Source organism: Salvelinus fontinalis, chromosome 31 (genome assembly GCF_029448725.1).
Source record: "Salvelinus fontinalis isolate EN_2023a chromosome 31, ASM2944872v1, whole genome shotgun sequence".
NCBI lineage: Eukaryota > Metazoa > Chordata > Actinopteri > Salmoniformes > Salmonidae > Salvelinus > Salvelinus fontinalis.
Window position 1 is genome coordinate 47,920,120 of NC_074695.1, and position 22,454 is coordinate 47,942,573.

Genomic DNA, 22,454 nt, shown 5'->3' on the forward strand with positions numbered 1-22,454 from the left:
TTTGTTATCAAAATGCGTTATTTGGCAGAAATGCCTTCGTGAACATTTGAACTTTCATGTGCCTTAATAACAAACTAGTATGCCATCTGCAAATACGAATAAAGTTGTTAAATTAATAGACTAGTTGGTTTAGCTACAGAAAAAGCCAGGAACCTTCCCGATAGCCAATAAAGGCTGAGATAATGAATGGGCTGGACATGCCGAGACATGAGTTTTGGATTGGTCTGCCGTCTTCTGTCTTTAAAATTAGCTGCAGTTTTTTTCTAAAGATACAACGTTAGACATGGAGAACTGCAAATGTGTTGCTACTGCTCTCAATAACATGTCTGCCCTGAATTTATCAGGCGCTATCGACAAAGGTCAGTGGGAATGTAACGAGTATTACCGAAGGTGGCCTCCCTTCCTGTTCGAGTGGCGCTCGGCGGTCGTCGTCGCCGGTCTACTAGCTGCCACCGATCCCTTTTTCCTTTTCGTTTGGTTTTGACTAATTGATTTCACCTGTTTATTGTTTGTTGTTAGGGTGGTGTTATTTAAGTTTGTTTAGCCCGTTTCTGTTTGTGCGGGCTTGTCTCTCTGTTTTGTATGAGGTTGTTAATTTTTATGTTGGGGTTTTCCACAGTCTGGATTTGTGTTCCAGTGTGTACTTTATTCATGTCGGATTTTACGCCAAATGTTTTTGACGTTACCAGTTGTTCATCTGGTTGGACATTAAAGAGTGGTTTTCCCCATTACCTTTGCTCTCTGCGCCTGACTCCTTACAATTGTCCTCATTGAGCGTAACAGAAGCCCGCACCAACAAATGGAGCCAGCAGGAGCAGCGACCACCCCTCTCCCCACGATGGAGGAGAGAGTCCTTCATCACACGTCCATCCTCCATCGCATCGAATCAGCTATGGATCTAATGATGGAGAGGATGGATCGTTGGGAGAGGAGTGGTCTCCCTACTACCCCACCTACCCTCCCTCCAGCAACTATACCATCTCCTCCAGCGGGATCCGGTACCAGCGCCTTGCGTATTACGCCTCCAAGTCAGTACGATGGAGCGGCGGCGGGGTGCCAGGGATTCCTGCTACAATTAGATCTGTACCTGGCCACCGTCCGACCAGCTCCCTCGGACGAAGAGAGCGTGAGTGTCCTCGTCTCCTGCCTGACGGGTAGAGCCCTAGAGTGGGCCAATGCGGTCTGGAACGGGGCCGACTCAGCGAGGGGCCACTACCCGGAGTTCACCCGCCGTTTTCGGGCCGTGTTCGATCACCCTCCAGATGGCCGAGCGGTGGGTGAGAGATTGTTCTATCTACGACAGGGGACGAGGAGCGCGCAGGACTTCGCGCTGGATTTCCGGACCTTGGCCGCTGGAGCAGGGTGGAACGACAGGGCCCTGATAGACCATTACAGGTGTAGCCTGAGAGAGGACGTCCGCAGAGAGCTGGCTTGTCGGGACACTACGCTCAGTTTGAATTAACTAATAGACATGTCTATCCGGTTAGACCATCTGCTAGCTGCTCGCGGACGTTCTGAAAGGATCCTGTCCGTTCCATATCCTGACCCTCCGGCTCCCATCCCGATGGAGCTAGGAGGGGCAGCATCTAGGGAGATCGGAGGAGGCTCCTCCTGTACCAGTTGTGGCCGAAGAGGGCACACTTCCGGTCGGTGCTGGAGGAGTTCATCTGGGAATCGAGAGGGCAGGCAGAACACTCCTCGGTCACCTCAGGTGAGTCAGCACCACACTCTCCCAGAGCTTCCTGTTGGTCACATGTTTTTGTTAATATGTTTCCTTAAATTTTTTCCCTCTCTCCAGCATAAGGCGCTAGTCGATTCAGGCGCAGCTGGGAACTTTATAGATCGCGGACTCGCTCAGAAGTTGAGGATTCCGTTAGTTAAGTTCCCCTTTCCCTGTGCACTCCTTAGATAGTCGACCGTAAGGGTCAGGGCTGGCCAGGGAGGCCAAAATTCCTTTGGAGATGATTACGCAGGGGAATCATAAGGAACGGATTAGTCTGTTTCTTATCGATTCACCTGCGTTTCCGGTGGTGCTGGGGATTCCCTGGCTGGCTATTCACAATCCAACGATTTCGTGGAAACAGGGAGCTCTACAGGGGTGGTCTGATGAGTGTTCAGGCAGGTGTGTAGGAGTTTCCATCGGTGCGACAACGGTGGAGAGTCCAGACCAGGTTTCCACCGTGCGCATTCCCGCTGAGTATGCCGATTTGGCTATCGCTTTCAGTAAAAAGAAGGCGACCCAATTACCACCCCATCGACAGGGGGATTGCGTGATAAACCTCCAGGTAAACGCTGCACTTCCCAGGAGTCATGTGTATCCTTTGTCCCAGGAGGAGACGTTGGCTATGGAGACATATGCCACGGAAGCTCTGGGACAGGGATTCATTCGGCCCTCCATGTCACTCGTCTCCTCGAGTTTCTTTTTTGTGAAGAAAAAGGATGGTGGGTTGCGTCCGTGTATTGATTATCGAGGTCTCAATTCCATCACGGTGGGTTTTAGTTACCCACTACCTCTCATCGCTACGGCGATGGAATCATTCCACGGAGCACGGTTCTTCACGAAACTGGATCTCAGGAGCGCGTATAATCTGGTGCGTATTCGGGAGGGAGATGAGTGGAAAACCACGTTTAGTACTACATCGGGCCATTATGAGTACCTCGTCATGCCGTACGGGTTAAAGAATGCTCCAGCTGTCTTTCAATCCTTTGTTGACGAGATTCTCAGAGACCTGCACGGACAGGGTGTGGTGGTGTATATTGACGATATTTTGATCTACTCCGCTACACGCGCCGCGCATGTGTCTCTGGTGCGCAAGTTTCTTGGGCGACTGCTGGAGCATGACCTGTACGTGAAGGCGGAGAAATGTGAGTTTTCTAAACAAGCCGTTTCCTTCCTGGGTTATCGCATTTCCAGCTCGGGGGTGGATATAGGGGGTGATCCGCGTAAAAGCCGTGCGTAATTGGCCGACTCCGACCACGGTAAAAGAGGTGCAGCGGTTCTTAGGGTTTGCCAATTACTACCGGAGGTTTATCCGGGGTTTTGGTCAGGTAGCAGCTCCTATTACCTCACTGCTGAAGGGGGGGGCCGGTGCGTTTGTAGTGGTCAGCAGAGGCGGACAGAGCCTTCTGTAGGTTGAAGGTGCTGTTTACCGAGGCGCCAGTGTTGGCGCATCCGGACCCTTCTTTGGCGTTTATAGTAGAGGTGGACGCATCCGAGGCTGGGGTTGGAGCGGTGCTCTCACAGCGCTCGGGTGTGCCACCAAAACTCCGCCCTTGTGCTTTTTTTTCGAAAAAACTCGGGCCAGCGGAGCGGAATTATGATGTGGGGGATAGGGAGTTGTTGGCTATGGTTAAAGCCCTGAAGGTGTGGAGACACTGGCTTGAGGGGGCTAAGCACCCTTTCCTCATCTGGACTGACCACCGTAACCTGGAGTATATCCGATCAGCTAAGAGACTGAATCCGCGTCAGGCAAGGTGGGCCATGTATTTCACCAGATTTCGTTTTACGATCTCGTATCGACCAGGTTCCCTCAACACTAAGGCCGACGCGCTGTCTCGCCTCTATGACTCAGAGGAGCGGTCCATCGATCCTACTCCCATCATTCCGGCGGCCAAGTTGGTGGCACCAATAGTATGGGAGGTGGACACGGACATCGAGCGGGCGTTAAGGGAGGAACCTGCGCCTCCACAGTGCCCGGAGGGGCGTAGGTATGTACCGCTCGCTGTTCGTGATCAATTGATTCGATGGGCTCATGGTATACTCTCGTCAGGTCACCCGGGTATTTCGAGGACAGTGCGAGGTCTTAGGGGGAAGTACTGGTGGCCCACCTTGGAGAGGGATGTGCGATTCTATGTCTCTTCCTGTTCGGTGTGCGCTCAGAGTAAGGCTCCTAGGCACCTGCCTCGAGGGAAGTTACAACCCCTCCCCGTTCCACAACGGCAGTGGTCCCATCTTTCGGTGGATTTTCTGACTGACTTACCTCCATCTCAGGGGAACACCTCGATCCTGGTCATTGTGGATCGGTTCTCTAAGTCCTGCCGTCTTATCCCGTTGCCCGGTCTCCCTACGGCCCTGCAGACTGCGGAGGCATTATTTACCCATGTCTTCCGGCACTACGGGGTGCCCGAGGATATTGTTTCTGATCGGGGTCCCCAGTTCACTTTCAGAATATGGAAGGCGTTTATGGAGCATTTGGGGGTCTCGGTCAGCCTTACATCGGGGTATCACCCGGAGAGTAATGGGCAGGTGGAGAGAGTGAACCAGGAGGTGGGTAGGTTTCTGCGGTCGTATTGCCAGGACCGGCCAGGGGAGTGGTCAAGATACATCCCCTGGGCAGAGATTGCTCAGAACTCACTAAACCACTCCTCTACCAACATGTCACCATTTGAGTGTGTGTTGGGGTACCAGCCGGTTCTGGCACCATGGCATCAGAGTCAGACCGAGGCTCCTGCGGTGGAGGAGTGGGTACAGCGCTCTAAGGAGACTTGGAGAGCCGTCCAGGAGTCTCTGCGTCAGGCGAGTAGACGGCAGAAGAGCGCTGACCGTCACCGCAGTGAGGCCCCCGTGTTTGCACCGGGGGATAGGGTCTGGCTCTCGACCCGAAACCTGCCCCTCCGCCTGCCCTGCCGGAAGCTGGGTCCGCAGTGTGTAGGGCCATTTAAAGTCCTGAGGAGAATAAATGAGGTGTGTTACCGATTGTTACTTCCTTCGTATTATCGTATTAACCCCTCATTTCATGTGTCTCTCCTCAGGCCGGTGGTAGCTGGTCCCATGCAGGAAGGTGAGGTGCCGGAGGTCCCTCCGCCCCCTCTGGATATAGAGGGGTCCCCGGCGTACAGGATAAGGTCCATTCTGGATTCCAGACGCCGGGTGAGGGGCCTGCAGTACCTCGTGGACTGGGAGGGGTACGGTCCGGAGGAGAGGTGCTGGGTCCCGGTGGGGGATATATTGGATCCATCTATGCTGAGAGAGTTCCATCGCCTCCATCCGGATCGCCCTGCGCCTCGGCCCCCGGGTCGTCCTCGAGGCCGGCGTCGGCGCGCTGCGGGAGCTGCGCGTCAGGAGGGGGGTACTGTAACGAGTATTACCGAAGGTGGCCTCCCTTCCTGTTCGAGTGGCGCTCGGCGGTCGTCGTCGCCGGTCTACTAGCTGCCACCGATCCCTTTTTCCTTTTCGTTTGGTTTTGACTAATTGATTTCACCTGTTTATTGTTTGTTGTTAGGGTGGTGTTATTTAAGTTTGTTTAGCCCGTTTCTGTTTGTGCGGGCTTGTCTCTCTGTTTTGTATGAGGTTGTTCATTTTTATGTTGGGGTTTTCCACAGTCTGGATTTGTGTTCCAGTGTGTACTTTATTCATGTCGGATTTTACGCCAAATGTTTTTGACGTTACCAGTTGTTCATCTGGTTGGACATTAAAGAGTGGTTTTCCCCATTACCTTTGCTCTCTGCGCCTGACTCCTTACAATTGTCCTCATTGAGCGTAACAGGGAAAGATTGTAATGGACAACTTTCAGGAGGACGATCGTACCATGTCGGCTCTCTCTGACTCTGAAAATGAATCAGACGATGTGAACCAGAGTGACATGACACCACGGGACATGCAAGCTGTACAAACAAAACGGAAACAACACAGGATGTCTTATTTAATGAAAGGGGTGGCAGTCTGTGGTGAAGCGTCAATCCATGTATACGGGTAAGAGTCTAGCTACAACACGCCTGGCCCTCCTCCACCAGTCATACAAGGAGAATGGTCTAATGTCTCCCATTAAAAAGAGAGCTGGCCCAAGCAAGCACTTGTTCAGAGTGAGCGGTCTGTCTACCAGAAGATGGTTGCTGACTGCCAGACCACCTGTCAAGACCTGCAGTTGTCTCTGGGGGCCCCTACTGAACCAGCAAGCGAAGACATCAGGATGCATTACAGCTTTGATTTCCTCCTTTATACTGATTAAGGACAGAGATGGAGAGATACACAAAAAATATATAATATATAATTGGGATGTAGGCAAATACCTTTCACTGAGCTGTGTAAAGACAGACTGACAGGGGTGAGACAATACATTTGATTTATCTTTATGTTATTTTGTTGTTTCCAGGTCCTTCTGACCCTATGCAGCCAGGTCCCATCTCCTTTTTAAATCCTCACTAGTGTGGCTTGTTTGGTGTCTGCTGTGAAGGAATACCACAACAAGTCAGCTACTTGATTGATGAAGGCGTGTCATCCAGCAAAGGCAGCAGCTCAGTCATCAACTACATGCACCATTTCTTCACCAACTAGATTTGGGGAAACACATGTGGACCTGAATTGTGATAACTGCAGTGAACAAAACAAGAACAAGTTTGTGCTCTGGTATAGAGCCTGGCGGACCATGCACAAGCTCCACCACAGTCGTGACCTTCACTTCCTGATCACAAGCCACACCAAGTTTGCCTCCGACTGGTGCTTCGGCCTCATCAAGCAGCACTTCAGAAAGATCAGAGTGACCACTTTGTCTGAGATTGCTGGTGTTGTGAAGCACAGCACTGAGACGGGTCAACATCCCACAGCTGGTTGGACTGGAGGATTGCACTGTGCTGGTTGAAAGCTATGGCTGGCAACAACACCTGACTCTGTACTTTAGGCCGCTGCTATAGATCAAGCAGTGCCAGCACTTCAGGTGCATATCATTTTCATTGCATTGTATGAGGTTATTATTCTTATCTAACCTTGGGAGGTGAATTGATGTTATACAAGGTTGTAATGTCTTCAATTATTTTTTGTTATTTCCTGTTTTAAAGCTTCGATGCTCTGGAGCCTGGTGTTGTTGTCGCCAAAGAGTGTTCAGACTCAGTCTGGACCAGGTTTCAGCTGCTGTGCAACGCTGACACCCTTCCTGTCATAGATGGGCTGCCTGTACAAGCACTACCTGGACTGGACACAGCTAGACAAACTTATATTTTTGAGAAGTGTGAGAGAAATCACAAGATTATGTTATAATACTGTTATTGCATCAAATGGTTGTTGTTAGAACACTCATCTGGGTGTGTTCTACTGAGGATGGGCCACTGGGAGATTTAACACTGACAGGAGATTTACGATGTCTTTTGGGTGATAAAACCTAAAGAGACTGCATTCCATAGCATGAGTTAATGTTTCTGTTCAATAAGGTACCAGGGAGAGATGGCTCGGGGCCAGACCCTGGTTTTTACACAATGAAAATAGTTTTTACAGCAGATGCTGTCTGCTGTGAATTATAAGTATCTTTCATACAAATCTTAACCTTGTGACTCATTCCATACATCTGTTGTTTGTCATGTAGACTGAAGGGAGTGAATCTTGGCTATAAAATACCTTTATACCTTTATTTTTATCACCAAAGAGTGATTCGTCGACCAGCCATCATTATTGTAGAGCACTCAATCGATTCACTTTATATGTGTGTGTTTTATTGACCTGCTCCCTTATTAATAAGTGAATAAAGATTTAGTTTAAGTATGACTCTGACCTGTGTGATAAGTTTGTCTCACCTCATTTGAGAGTAAATAAATTAACTACCACAGAAGATCAGGGAATTTTGCAACGAAGAGGCTATATACATCACATACCCTGCACCAAAGTCAAGGGCAGGACAGAAACAGGCTCTCCAAATATAGATTCCATTGTTAATGTGTGTTTCGGATGGACTAGTTCATCACTGGGGGCGAGTTCCCAGTCATCAGCACTATCTGCAGTGCCTCTTTTCACATGACTCTCTCCTAACACATACGCCATACGCTGTTGCTACTATTTATTATTTTATCCAGCTGCTCAGCCACTTTACCCCTGATTGTATGCATATAAATAGCTTATCTATCACTGATATCGTTATTGATATTGTTCTTGTACATTACATACTGTATATTATTTTGTTCTTTCTACTGGGATCGACACGTGTTCTTTTTTCCTTTATATTGACACTATCTATTTTTGATATTGCTACTATGCAAGTAACCATTTGTGACCCGTTTCTGTCAAGCCCTGACCTTAGATATCTCTGTTTTCTATATATTTTGGTTAGGTCAGGGTGTGACTAGGGTGGGTACGCTAGTTTTTGTATGTCTAGGGTTTTTGTATGTCTAGGGGGTTTTGTATGTCTATGTTGGCCTGATATGGTTCCCAATCAGAGACAGCTGCTTATCGTTGTCTCTGATTGGGGATCATATGTAGGTAGCCATTTTCCTAATTTGTGTTGTGGGATCTTGTTTTTGTATAGTTGCCTTGTGCACTGCAATACTGCATATTTGTTAGATTCTTTGTTGTTTTGTTTTAAGTTTCACTATTAACCTGTTTGGGCTGCAAGGGGCAGTATTGAGTAGCCAGATAAAAGGTGCCCATTTCAAACGGCCTCGTACTCAATTCTTGCTCGTACAATATGCATATTATTATTATTATTATAGGCGACTACTATCTCCGGCTTTGATTTTATTTGATACATGTCACCATATCATCGTAAAGTATGTTTTTTCAATATAGTTTCATCAGATTATTGAAAATTCTTCGGGAGTTTTGCCGTGTTCCGTTCTCTTCCGTTTGTTGACATGGAGAGATTCGCGCCACTTGGCAAGTGTGCTTGCTAAATGAAGAGGGAAAGTTGCCGTTCTAAATCCAAACAACGATTGTTCTGGACAAAGGACACCTTGTCCAACATTCTGATAGAAGATCAGCAAAAGTAAGAAACATTTTATGATGCTATTTCATATATCTGTTGTAGATGTGAACTAGTCGTCGGCGCCCAAGTGTTTCTGGCTATTGTGGTAAGCTAATATAACGCTACATTTTGTTTTCGCTGTAAAACACTTAATAAATTGGAAATATTGGCTGGAATCACAAGATGCCTGTCTTTCATTTGCTGTACACTATGTATTTTTCAGAAATGTTTTATGATGAGTAATTAGGTATTTGACGTTGGTGTCTGTAATTATTATGGCTGCTTTCGGTGCAATTTCTGATTGTAGCTGCAATGTAAACTATGATTTATACCTGAAATATGCACATTTTTCTAACAAAACATATGCTACACAATAAATATGTTATCAGACTGTCATCTGATGAAGTTGTTTCTTGGTTAGTGGCTATTTATATCTTTATTTGGTCGAATTTGTGATAGCTACTGATGGAGTAAAAAACTGGTGGAGTAAAAAAGTGGTGTCTTTTGCTAACGTGGTTAGCTAATAGATTTACATATTGTGTCTTCCCTGTAAAACATTTAAAAAATCGGAGATGTTGGCTGGATTCACAAGATGTGTACCTTTCATATGCTGTATTGGACTTGTTAATGTGTGAAAGTTAAATATTTTAAAAAATATATCTTTTGAATTTCGCGCCCTGCACTTGAAGTGGCTGTTGTCATAAGTGTACCGGCGTCGGGCTGCAGCCATAAGAAGTTAAAGCATGTGGAACTCTACGCACGCTGCACCTTGGTCCGATCCTTTCAATGAACGTAACAGTTTCAGGAAACTAGGCGTATGTCGTGGGTCACTACTTCACAGGTGAGCCGTTCTAATGGAAACTTTTTTTTAAATCAAAATGTGTTTTTGGGCAGAAATTCCTTCTTGAACATCTGAACTTTCATGTGCCTTAATAACAAACTTGTAAGTCATCTATAAATACAATTGTTAAATTACGAGCCTAGTTGGTTTAGCCACAGAAAAAGCAACCATCCCGCTAGCCATGATTGGCTGAGATAATGAGTGGGCTGGACATGCTGAGAGATGAGTTTGGATTGGTCTGCCATATAGCACGCTTCTGTCTTTTTCATCTGCTCAGTTTGTCTAGGTAGTCCTGTCTAACGCGGCTTTACATTTTTTTTTATTGTGTAGTAAAACTACATAAGTGTTTTGAAGTTTTGAAACCAGTGGAATTAGAGTATGATAGCTAAGGAGATGGCGAAAACACCTGTCACCGGATTATATCTTCAAACTAAGGGTAACCATGGCATCTGACAGGAGACGCGTCTATCCATGAATGATGTATATGGGTAAGATAGTCTAGCTAGCTACATTTTCAGATATTACAAGTTTCTAATTTTGACAGAAAGTGGTTTATTTCAAGTTAAAGTGTACTGTTAGCTAGCTAATGTCATGTGTATGATCTTATTATTTGTATCTCAGAGCCATTTGCTTGGCTAGCTATAGACAAATGTTAGCTAGCTAACATTGAACCTGGTTGGTTAGCTACCTGCAGATTCATGCAGGGTAGTAACATCATGAGTTGGGATTATGGTTCATTGTTTACCTAGCTAGCTAGCTACATGTCTTAACAAAAGACTCCACTATGCAAGTAACCATTTCGGGTGCGTTCGTAAATTCAGTCTGGCCATCAACTCCGATTTCAGAGCACTCTCGTCTGAGTGTGCCAGAGCGAAGAATAACTGATGAATTTACAAACGCTCAAAACCTGTTCAATATAGCCAGTGTCAGTAAATGTATGCAAAAAATGGCATTCAATTGTTACCAGCAGCACAGTTACATTCACAAATGCTCTGGATAACATGAAAACACCCTAACCAGCTCTGCTAGGGCGAGTAAAATGTTAAGAGTGGGGTGTTTTCTCATGTGTGTCTGGAAATAGCAACCTATCCAGTGTTAGCCAGTTAGCTTGGGTGCTTGACTGCCATTGTGCGGTCAGGACGTTCTAATCAACCCTACTCATTGGCCAGACTGCCCAGTGTGCGCTCTGAACACTCTGAGAGCGAAACGCTCTGAATTTATGAACAGACAACCTGATAGCACAGTTGCAGTCACAAACGCTCTGGATAACATAACAGCCTAACCAGCTCTGCTAGGGCGAGAATGTTCAGTGAACTGTTCTCTCAGTTGTGTCTGGAAGTAGCTAGCACGTTAGCTTGGGTGCTTGACTCCTGTTGTTAGTACAGAACACTCGGATCAACCCTTAAAGAGTTGGGTTGGGCTAAAGCTTAAGATGGTGTGAACGATGCTGAATGGGTGTGGACAAAGACGGGCTCTCCAGTAGTACTACCAAAACATTCAAAGGCCATTTTCCCAAAAGTGGGTTTACAAGTTTATCAACTTTCAAAGCAGAATTACATTCCCATTGTTCCTCAAATGCAGTGAATGATGTACCATTTTGTAGCTCTATGTCTCTGCTTTTATCCGATGTAAAAAAACACAATTTCAAATTTTGCTACATAAGACCGAATCAAGACAGTCGGTCAAAATTGTTAGACTCCAGCCACCCAAGCTGTTCTCTCTGCTTCCAAATGGCAATGGTACTGGAGCATCAAGTCTCCCACCAACAGGCTCCTGAACAGCTTCTACCCCCAAGCCAAAAGACTGCTAAATAGCTAACAAAACGGCTACACGGACTATCTGCTATGATCCTTCTATTGAATTTTTGCACTCTCTCTATGCACACACACACACACACACACACACACACACACACACACACACACACACACACACACACACACACACACTTGCTCTGACAGACATAACACACACACATTCATACTGACTCTACATACATGCACACACAGTCACATACAATCATCACACATACTGATGCTACTCTGTTTATCATATATCCCGATGCGTAGTCACCTTACCCGTATACATATCTAACCCTACCACTCCAGTATCCCTGCACATTGTAAATATGATATTGGCACTGACCCTGGAACTTTACTTATTTGTATTTAACCTTTATTTAACTAGGCAAGTCAGTTAAGCACAAATTCTTATGTACAATGACGGCCTACCAAAAGGCAAAAAAGGCCCCCTGCGGGGACGGAGGATTAAAAATAAATAAAATATAAATATAGGACAAAACACACATCACGACAACACAACACGACATAAAGCGAGACCTAAGACAACAACATAGCAAGGCAGCAATACATGACAACACAGCATGGTAGTAACACAACATAACTACAACATTGTAGCAACACAAAACATGGTACAAACATTATTGGGCACAGATAACAGCACAAAGAGCATGAAGGTAGAGACAACAATACATCGCGCAAAGCAGCCACAACTGTCAGTAAGAGTGTCCATGACTGAGTCTTTGAATGAAGAGATGGAGATAAAACTGTCCAGTTTGAGTGTTTGTTGCAGCTCGTGCCAGTCGCTAGCTGCAGCGAACAGAAAAGAGGAGCGACCCAGAGATGTGACCCTGTGACCCGAGCTTACTTTCTTGTGTTCTTCTTATTTCTATTTCTCGTGTGTTTTGTTCTAGTTGACTTTTTTAATAAAATTGTTATAGTACTACTGCATTGCAAGCAATAAAGGCATTTCACTGACAATAAACATGTGAAACTTGTGTGTGTACCTATATAGAGTGGTGTTTATAGCTGTTCTGACTCAGAGGGCAGGTCACTGAATTCTCCCAGAGGTTTAAGCGGCACGACACCAGCACACACACAGAGGGGTGTGGTGTATAGTTACAGTGAGTCATGACTCACGCACGTGCGCACACAAACACACAATCAAATGTGTACACACACACGCAATCACACACACACAGACCGGACCTTAACCTGCAATTTAAATTCATAATGCAGAAAGCCTGCATAATGACCAGAGCAAAGGAGCAAAGTTGGTTTCACTCCTCCAATGCAGATGGGCACTACTGTATCTCTCTATTTGTATCTCTTTATATCTTACTGGCACCTTGTATCTCTCTTTCTCTTAGCCTCTTGACACAAAACCTCTCTTCTCTCTAGTACAGTTGAAGTTGGACGTTTACATGCACCTTTGCCAAATACATTTAAACTCAGTTTTTCACAATTCCTGACATTTAATCCTCGTAAAAATTCCCTGTCTTAGATCATTTAGGATCACCATTTAATTTTAAGAACGTGAAATGTCAGAATAATAGTAGAGAGAATTATTTATTTCAGCTTTTATTTCTTTCATCACAATCCCAGTGGGCCACAAGTTTACATACACTTAATTAGTACTTGGTAGCATTGCATTTAAATTGTTTAACTTGGGTCAAACGTTTCGGGTAGCCTTCCACAAGCTTCACACAATAAGTTGGGTGAATTTGTCCCATTCCTCCTGACAGAGTTGGTGTAACTGAGTCAGGTTTGTAGGCCTCCTTGCTCGCACATGCTTTTTCAGTTCTGCGCACACATTTTCTATAGGGTTGAGGTCAGGGCTTTGAGATGGCCACTCCGATACCTTGACTTTGTTGTCCTTAAGCCATTTTGCCACAACTTTGGAAGTATGCTTGGGGTCATTGTCCATTTGGAAGACCCATTTGCGACCAAGCTTTAACTTCCTGATTGATGTCTTGAGATGTTGCTTCAATATGTCCACATAATTGTCCTTCCTCATGATGCCATCTATTTTGTGAAGTGCACCAGTCCTTCCTGCAGCAAAGCACCCCCACAACATGATACTACCACCCCCGTGCTTCACTGTTGGGATGGTGTTCTTCGGCTTGCAAGCCTCCCCCTTTTTCCTCCAAACATAACGATGGTCATTATGGCCAAACAGTTCTATTTTTGTTTCATCAGACCACAGGACATTTATCCAAAAAGTACGATCTTTGTCCCCATGGGCAGTTGTAAATCGTAGTCTGGCTTTTTCATGGCGGTTTTGGAGCAGTGGCTTCTTCCTTGCTCAGCGGCCTTTCAGGTTTTGTCGATATAGGACTTGTTTTACTGTGGATATAGATACTTTTGTACCCGTTTCCTCCAGCATCTTCACAAGGTCCTTTTCTGTTGTTCTGGGATTGATTTGCACTTTTTGCACCAAAGTAACACACAGGCACAGTCAACTTAGTGTATGTACACTTCTGACCCACTGGAAATGTGATACAGTGATTTATAAGTGAAATAATCTGTCTGTAAACAATTGTTGGAACAATTACTTGTGTCATGCACAAAGTAGATGTCCTAACCGACTTGCCAAAACTATAGTTTGTTAACAAGAAAATTGTAGAGTGGTTGAAAAACGAGTTTTAATGACTCCAACCTAAGTGTATGTACACTTCCGACTTCAACTGTATATGTGGACTATCTTTTTCTATTTCTCCCAGCCTCTTTCTACACTTTCTCTCTATACCTCGATTACAAATACTATCTGTTCAACTGAATCTCTACAGCTCTGAATCCATAGCAGTAACATTGGCTGAAGGTGATGCAGTATACGACAGTGGCAAAGCTGCCCAGAGGCTCCTACAGTGCATGATTACACAATCATATCAGTACCACTCCATGCTGTCATTCTGTCTAATCCACTCTTAAAAAGGGAAGGGCTATTGAGTCAGAGGATGAGGTAGTGACGGAACAGGGTGAGTTGTTCTGGTTCCAAGCACCTCAGGGTGTGGAACACAGCACTAACACACCTGATCAAACGAATGGATGGGTTGAATCAGGTGTGTTAGATCAGGGCAGAAACAAAAGCATGGACTGGAATAGCTCACCCCCATGTCTTATCGAACATACCCCTTCCTTCACTGTGGCATCCTCTGACTCAAAATCCCCTCCTCTACACTCCACACTGCCTGAGTTTGTGACCCACAGAGGGGGGTGAAACTACCCCAAGGCACAGATCAGCTTACCCTCACCAAATCCTAACATTAACCAAAAAACTGACTTAGGATCAGTATCTGGGGCAACCTCATCTTACTCCTTATGACTCATACTACATGCCTCTTGTATAACAAATACGCCTCATTCTCTAACTCACATGTAGAAGAACAAATATCTGTGTGCTAATCTTGACGTGTGTGTTTTATGCTCATGAACAACACATGCGTGAAGTGGTTATGGGAGTGACACATGTGAGTAAGTATGTTTAAGGATGCCGTGTGTGCGCGCGCATGCGCGTGTGTGTGCACGCATGTGCGTGTGTGTGCACCATCACGGAAGAGAGTGAACATATGAGAGCCAGTGTTCATACATTGTAAATCTCAACGGAGATCTTGTTACATAATGTGTGATATTCACATACTTCCATTTAGATGTTAAACATAGCTGAGAAAACAAGACTATAAAAGACACCGAAATGGATGGTTGTAAGGCAAGCGTCCCATCCGAAACAGTTCGGAAACAGTTAGTGCATATATTATGACAACATGTTGAGACATTTTTGTTTTGTTTTGGTCTTCAGCAAGGTTTTTCCTTCAGCTGTTCGTATACACAAACATTTTCTCGAGGCAAGCCGAAGTCGGTAGCCAAAGTCTACTCCCCTTCCTCAGTGATTGGTCAACAGTAGGGATTCCTCAATGAAGGGTTTTCATGCCACAACATCAAAAAATGACTTTAGAAATACTGCACCAAACATATCAGTTAGATGTAAAAGTGTGCCACTCAGATCTCCTCGGCAAAAACGTAAAAACTTTTATTGAGTAACAGATTAACTCTGACTATTTTGAGGAAGTGTATACTGGCTACAGTTCTATTTGGTGTTTTTCAAGTTTTTTCAAGCGAAGGTCTTTTAAGGGAGTATGCGAGTAACACTCGTTCGGTTAGGTGCCAGCCAAACCGAAGCATCCGACGCCTTTAGGGAGGTATAGTGAAAGAGAGAAACACAGAAAAAGAGAAACACATCGAGAGAGAGTGAGAGAGAGAGAGAGTGAGAGAGAGAGAAAAAGAGAGAGAGAGAGAGAGAAAGAGAGGGTAAGAAATAGTTACGTCTCCATCTACCACCTCCTCAGAGTAGTATCACTGTTTATTTTCCTTCTCCCACTCAACCATCTGTTTTCCTCAGACTCCAGCCTTCTATTGGCCAATCCACCTACAAGGAACCACTGTTCCCTTGTTCAGGTGGTGTTATTTCAACATGCTTGTGTTTTACACACAAGATGTGGGAGGAGAGACAGAGAGATAAGCAGAAGCAGAATAGGAGGATGTAAAACATAGTTTAAAGGGGTATGAGTTGAGATCACAGTGGAAAACAGAAGAACATGTTCGATGTGGAGGTTAGAGTTGTGCCTTCAGAAAGTATTCACACCCCTTGACTTTTTCCACATTTTGCTGTGCTACTGTAATGCGTGTATATGGGAGGCGAAGCCAAGTGCAGGAGAGCGGAGTATAATAAACAGGCACACTTTAATACCGGTTACCAAATGACAGCACATAACACATACAAGTGCCAAAAACACGGTCTAAAACAAAATTGCAACGCTTGACAATCATCCACGTAACAAATAACAATCACTCACAAATACAACATGGGGAACAGAGGGTTAAATAATAAACAAGTGATTAGTGAGTGAAGCCAGGTGTGATAAGACAAAGACAGAACAAATGGAAACTGAAAAGTGGATCGGCGGTGGCTAGAAAGCGGTGACGTCGACCGCCGAACGCCGCCTGAACAAGGAGAGGGACCGACTTCGGCGGAAGTCGTGACAGTTACAAAAGGGATTAAAATGGATTTAATTGTAATTTTTTTGTCAACGATCTACACAAAATACTCTAATGTCAAAGTGGAAGAAAAATGCTAACATTTGTACAATAAAAAAAAATAATTATAATAATATATATTTTGATTAGATACACTACATGTAAGTATTCAACCCCCTGAGTCAATCCCTCGGCAGTGATTATAGCTGTGAGTCTTTCTGGGTAAGTCTCTAAGAGATTTCCACACCTGGATTGTACAATAAATGCACATTAATCTTTTTTTAATTCTTAAAGCTCTGTCTAGTTAGTTGTTGATCATTGCTGATTTGCATGTCTTGCTATCACGTTTCAGGTAAGACCCAGATGCAGACAACGTCGAATTAACAACAGTTATTTCATCCAACAGGGGCAGGCAAAAGACAGGTCAAGGGCAGGCAGGCGTCAGTAATCCAGATGGGTGGGGCAAAGGTACAGGACGGCAGGCAGGCTCAGGGTCAGGGCAGGCAGAAAAGGTCAAAACCGGGATAACTAGAAAACAGGAACAATCAAGAGACAGGAACAGAGGGGAAAACGCTGGTAGGCTAGCTTCTTGTCAATAGGGGGAGCTGTTAGCACTATTTTTTTCTTGGTGTTCCCAAATTAAACTGCCTTGTACTCAATTCTTGCTCGTACAATATACATATTATTATTACTATTGGATAGAAAACACTCTCTAGTTTCTAAAACCGTTTGAATTATATCTGTGGGTGAAACAGAACTTGACTTAGAGCAATTTTCCTATGTGTATGTCAGAATGCAGAATTTTGCTGGCTGTTCTGAGACCTGTGTATTAATTTGCCTGTCCTCTATTGGTTGAGATGCACTGCATACGCCTTCCCCTGGTTGTTAGCGAATAGGGAGACTTGAAATGGAGTTTCTACGCAGAGCCGAAAGTCTATAAATTGATTGGAATCGATGTGTCCACCCTTTTGGATCTTCGCGCTGACGCAGAGAGGGTCTTTGGCATGTCGTTTTAGAAGCTCTGGTTTTAGCTCCTAGATATATCCGGCTCTGTTTTTATTCGATATAGGCTTTAAAGACATCATAATCTTGTTATTTTAAACCGATTTATATATCAGTTTATGTCAGTATATTGCGATTTTCGGGCATTTCATTTTCTGACGTTGTATTGAGTTGGGTATCTCTCTCTCGCATGCCATTGTGTACTGCTAATTGCAACGTGGAAGGAAACATTCTCCAACCCAGCAACGATTATTTTGGCCAAATGACACCTTTTCCAAGATTCTGATGGGAGTTCAGCTAATAGTAAGAACTATTTATGCTGATAATTCGTTGTTCTGTTGAAAAAGTAAAATGCATAAGACGCCATTATTTGCCGTGTAGCCTTGGCCTATCGCACCCTGTATTGCACCCTGTATTGCACAGTAAGGTTAATTTTAAAAATGTTATTCAGCGATTGCATTAAGAACTAATTTGTCTTTCAATTGCTGTCCAACCTGTATTTTCTTAGTCAAGTTTATGAATAGTTTTCGATAAGAATAGGTGTCTTTCCAAGATGGCGCCGGACAGATTGCTTGAGTATTTGGACACTATTTTCATTGTATAAGCACGATTTGTGCCGCTAAATATGCACATTCGAACAAACTCTATATGCATTGTGTAATATGATGTTACAGGACTGTCATCTGAAGAATTCTGAGAAGGTTAGTGAAAATTAATATATTTTGGTGGTGAATACGTTATCGCTATGTTTGGCTGGAATCAATGCTGTTGTGTGGTTTGCTACTGTGCTAAGCTAATATAACGCTATATTGTGTTTTCGCTGTAAAACACTTAGAAAATCTGAAATATTGTCTGGATTCATAAGATCTGTGTCTTTCAATTGCTGTACGCTGTGTATTTTTAAGAAATGTTTTATGATGAGTAATTAGGTAATACACATTGCTCTCTGTAGTTATTCTAGTCGAGTTGTGATGGTGGCTACAATGGTAAACTATGATTTATACCTGAAATATGCAAATTTTTCTAACAAAACCTACGCTATACAATAAATATGTTATCAGACTGTCATCTGATGAGGTTGTTTCTTGGTTAGTGGCTATTTATATCTTTATTTGGTCGAATTTGTGATAGCTGCTGATGGAGTAAGAAAAATGGTGGAGGATGGGAGTGGTGTCTTTTGCTAACGTGGTTAGCTAATAGATTTACATATTGTGTCTTCCCTGTAAAACATTTAAAAAATCAGAAATGATGGCTTGATTACCAAGATGTGTATCTTTCATCTGGTGTCTTGGACTTGTGATTTAATGATATTTAGATGCTACTATTTAGTTGTGATGCTATGCTAGCCTATGCTAGTCAGCTTTTTTTACTGGTGGGGGTGCTCCCGGACCCGGGTTTTTGAGGAAGTAGAGGCTAGACGAAACAAAATTAACTGGAAACAGACAAACATAGAACACAGGTATACATGCACAGGGGATAATGGGGAAGATGGGTGACACCTGGAGGGTAGTGGAGACAAATCAGAAAGACAGGTGAAACAGATCAGGGTGTGACATCTTGCCATAGATTTTCAAGCCTATTTAAGGTAAAATTGTAACTAGGCCACTCAGGAACATTCAATGTTGTCTTGGTGAGCAACTCCAGTGTATATATTTTTTTTGTTTTTGGATATTTAAATTTTCTTCCTGCTTCCTTCTTTTCACTCTGTTAATTAGGTTAGTATTGTGGAGTAACTACAATGTTGTTGATTCATCCTCAGTTTTATCCTATCACATCCATTAAATTCTGTAACTGTTTACAGTCTCATGGTGAAATCCCTGAGCGGTTTCCTTCCTCTCCGGCAACTGAGTTAGGAAGGACACCTGTATCTTTGTAGTGACTGGGTGTATTGATACACCATCCAAAGTGTAACTAATAACTTCACCATGCTCAAAGGGATATTCAATGTCTGTTTATTTTTTTACCCATCTACCAATAGGTGCCCTTCTTTGCGAAACATTGGAAAACCTCCCTGGTCTGTGTGGTTGAATCTGTGCTTAAAACGCTCAACCGAGGGACCTTACAGATAATTGTATGTGTGGGGTACAGAGATGAGGTAGTTATTTAAAAATCGTGCTAAAAACTATTATTGCAGACATAGTGAGTCCATGCAACTTATGTGACTTGTTAAGCAAATTTTTACTCCTGAACTTACTTAGGCTTGCTGTCACGACTTCCGCCGAAGTCGGTCCCTCTCCTAGTTCGGGCGGCGTTCGGCGGTCGACGTCACCGGCCTTCTAGCCATCGCCGATCCACCTTTAATTTTCTATTGTTTTTTTCTTGTCTTCCCTCACACCTGGTTTCAATTCCATCAATTACATGTTGTGTATTTAACCCTCTGTTCCCCCCCATGTCCTTGTCCGGAAATGTTGATTGTAAGACTTTGTGCACGTTATGTCTGAAGTGCGAAGGGTTTCGTCCCATTGTATTTATTTATTGGTTTTGTTCACTGTGATTTTTATTATTAAACTGCACCGTTGTAACACAGTCTTTGCTCTCCTGTGCCTGACTTCTCTGCCACCAGTACGCACGCATTACACTTGCCATAACACGTGTTGAATACAAACACATTTCAGCGTATTTTTTAAATGAATTTGTAAACATTTCTAAAAACATAATTCCACTTTGACATGATCCATTTTAAATTCATGCTGGAACACAACAAAATGTGGGGAAAGTCAAGGGGTGTGAATACTTTCTGAAAGCACTGCTATCTCTTCTACAAATAGAGAAACGGGTGCAAACTCTTATTTCCAAAACCGAATGGGTTCCAAAAATCACAGGCAAAAATCAGGATCTCTAAAGGGAATTCCTTAAGCTCAAACTAAATGTCTAAATCTGAAAAACCAAGCCGTACATCGTAGCAAAATACCTCTCCAATTCTGAAAGAAATCTCTGTTCCAGATTCAACTGGAATTACCACATATCATTGCCATTTTTGACCCACACGTTGCCCAGATTGACATTCACACACACACAAACTCTCTTTCTCTATATTTCTTGCACGCACATACACATTTTTGTCAGGTTCCAGAGAGTGAGGGTCTGAAATTTCCATAAATTTTTGTGACTATTTCCAGGAACAGAGACTAGCCTATTTGTGGACAGAGGGATCTCAGAGTTTGCCCGAGAAAGCCCCAGTCTGAATGGTGACATACTGGCCTCCATATGCATGTGTGTGTGTGTGTGTGTGTGTGTGTGTGTGTGTGTGTGTGTGTGTGTGTGTGTGTGTGTGTGTGTGTGTGTGTGTGTGTGTGTGTGTGTGTGTGTGTGTGTGTGTGTGTGTGTGTGTGTGTGAGAGAGAATGGGAGTCTGCGGAGTCTCGAATGTGAAGGTGGCACAGGAAGACTGGAACTGGATAATGACAGAAATAATGTGACAGAGAGAGAGAGAGAATAAGTGGGAGAAAGAGAGAGTGGGAAACTAAGACGGGGGAGAGAGAGAAAGAGAAAAGATAGGAATAATGATCAAGAGCCTAATAATAGCAGACATGTGGACAGTGGGAGAGAAAGTGAGAATCAAGCGAGGAGTACGAGGGAGGCATAGAGCTGGATGACAGCTATAGACAGAGAGTGTAGTGAGAGAGTGATAGAGAGAGAGAGGGACAGACATATAGTACTAGAGAGCTGTGTCATGAAGGGACACTGAGCGATTCCACAGTCCAACAGAACAGTTCAAGTATTACTGCATTTTATTATACATGTATGGCCTGTTAGCGTGCCATGTAGGGGAGAGGTGAGAGGAGTGTGTGTGTGTGTGTGTGTGGTATGTATGGGGTAAAGTAACTCACTCACAGTGTTCCCAACAACTCTGATTACCTGTAGTGCCCGATCTCTGTCTCAATACCATGTTTGATGTGATCATTTGAATGATCCAATAATTAGCGATACATGTAGTATTTGTGCACCTACAGTATCATGACAGTTATCTCCATAATGTGAACTATTTAAGGACCTGGTGAAAGGCACTCTATTACGGACATAGACACACCATCATGAACCAGCACTAAAGGTTGTTGACCCTCTGCCACTTTGTCTAGGGCTATAACCCTGTCCAATGTGACTTTGACCACACAGAAGAGTCAGTCACATGATGAAGCCTTAGAGAGGTGTTCATTGGTCCACTAAGTTAGGCTTGCTATCGTTGCTCCAGAACCAATCATCTGAGTCCCGCTGTCCCGTTTTGATCTCTGGATGAGGAATATATTCGGCTAGGTCTGAGGTGGACATCTTTCTCTGATGTTCTCCTCTTCTGAGATGAGCCACAGTTCACTCGAACAGGGAGGTATTTGAACTGCAGATAGACACTGATGCACACACGCACGCACAGACACACGGGTCAAATGTGGGACGTCTTGGCAACACTAATGAGTGAAGTATACCCATGAAACCCCCAAACCTACATTTGCTGTGACCACGACAAGTTTAGATGTGAATGCAGAAAGAGCAGAGAGACACACAGAAAACACACTCCAATTGGCAGACTCTTGACTGATTGAAACAGCTGATAGTAATGGAATACTGAGGAGTCTGCCAATCCCAAAATGAGTCACTGACATATCAAGAGAAAAACTGTTGATACACAACCAAATGTTGAAATTGCACCTTGGTGTATTCAACTATTCTTCCTTGCTTATGTCGCTTATGACTACACACTTATTCTGTCTCTTGTTCTAAGTGTTTCGTAACCATTCTCAATGTTCTGCCTGTGTTCTGCCTGTGCTGTATTCTGTCTATCGCTCTGTCAGTATAGGTTTTCCGGGTTTGTTGTGAGTAATGTCCTCTGCCTGCTGTGTGTTTTGTCAGTCAGATATGTTAACTATTCTGTCCTGCTGTGCTGCGCACTTTACTGGAGATGATTACTACATTATACCAATTATTCTGCCAGCTTCACAACCCACTCTGGCCTAAAAGATGACAGAATGATGAACTCCTAATAGATTAAACATATAGAAGTTGGCTACGATATTCCATACCTTCAAGGTGTTCTTGAGTGTGTACAGTATGGTCTGCACATGTCCGGAAATTTGAAAGCCCTTCCAAAACACTTTTCTCAAATAAAAGCATCAAAACAGGC

At 44.1% G+C, this 22,454-nt stretch overlaps 1 protein-coding gene across 2 annotated transcripts in view; it reads right to left on the bottom strand.

Moving 5' to 3' along the window:
* LOC129830432 (proline-rich transmembrane protein 3-like) overlaps positions 1–22,454 on the bottom strand; it is a 41,088-nt gene that overhangs the window by 16,903 nt on the left and 1,731 nt on the right. The gene's annotated exons all lie outside the window — the stretch shown is intronic.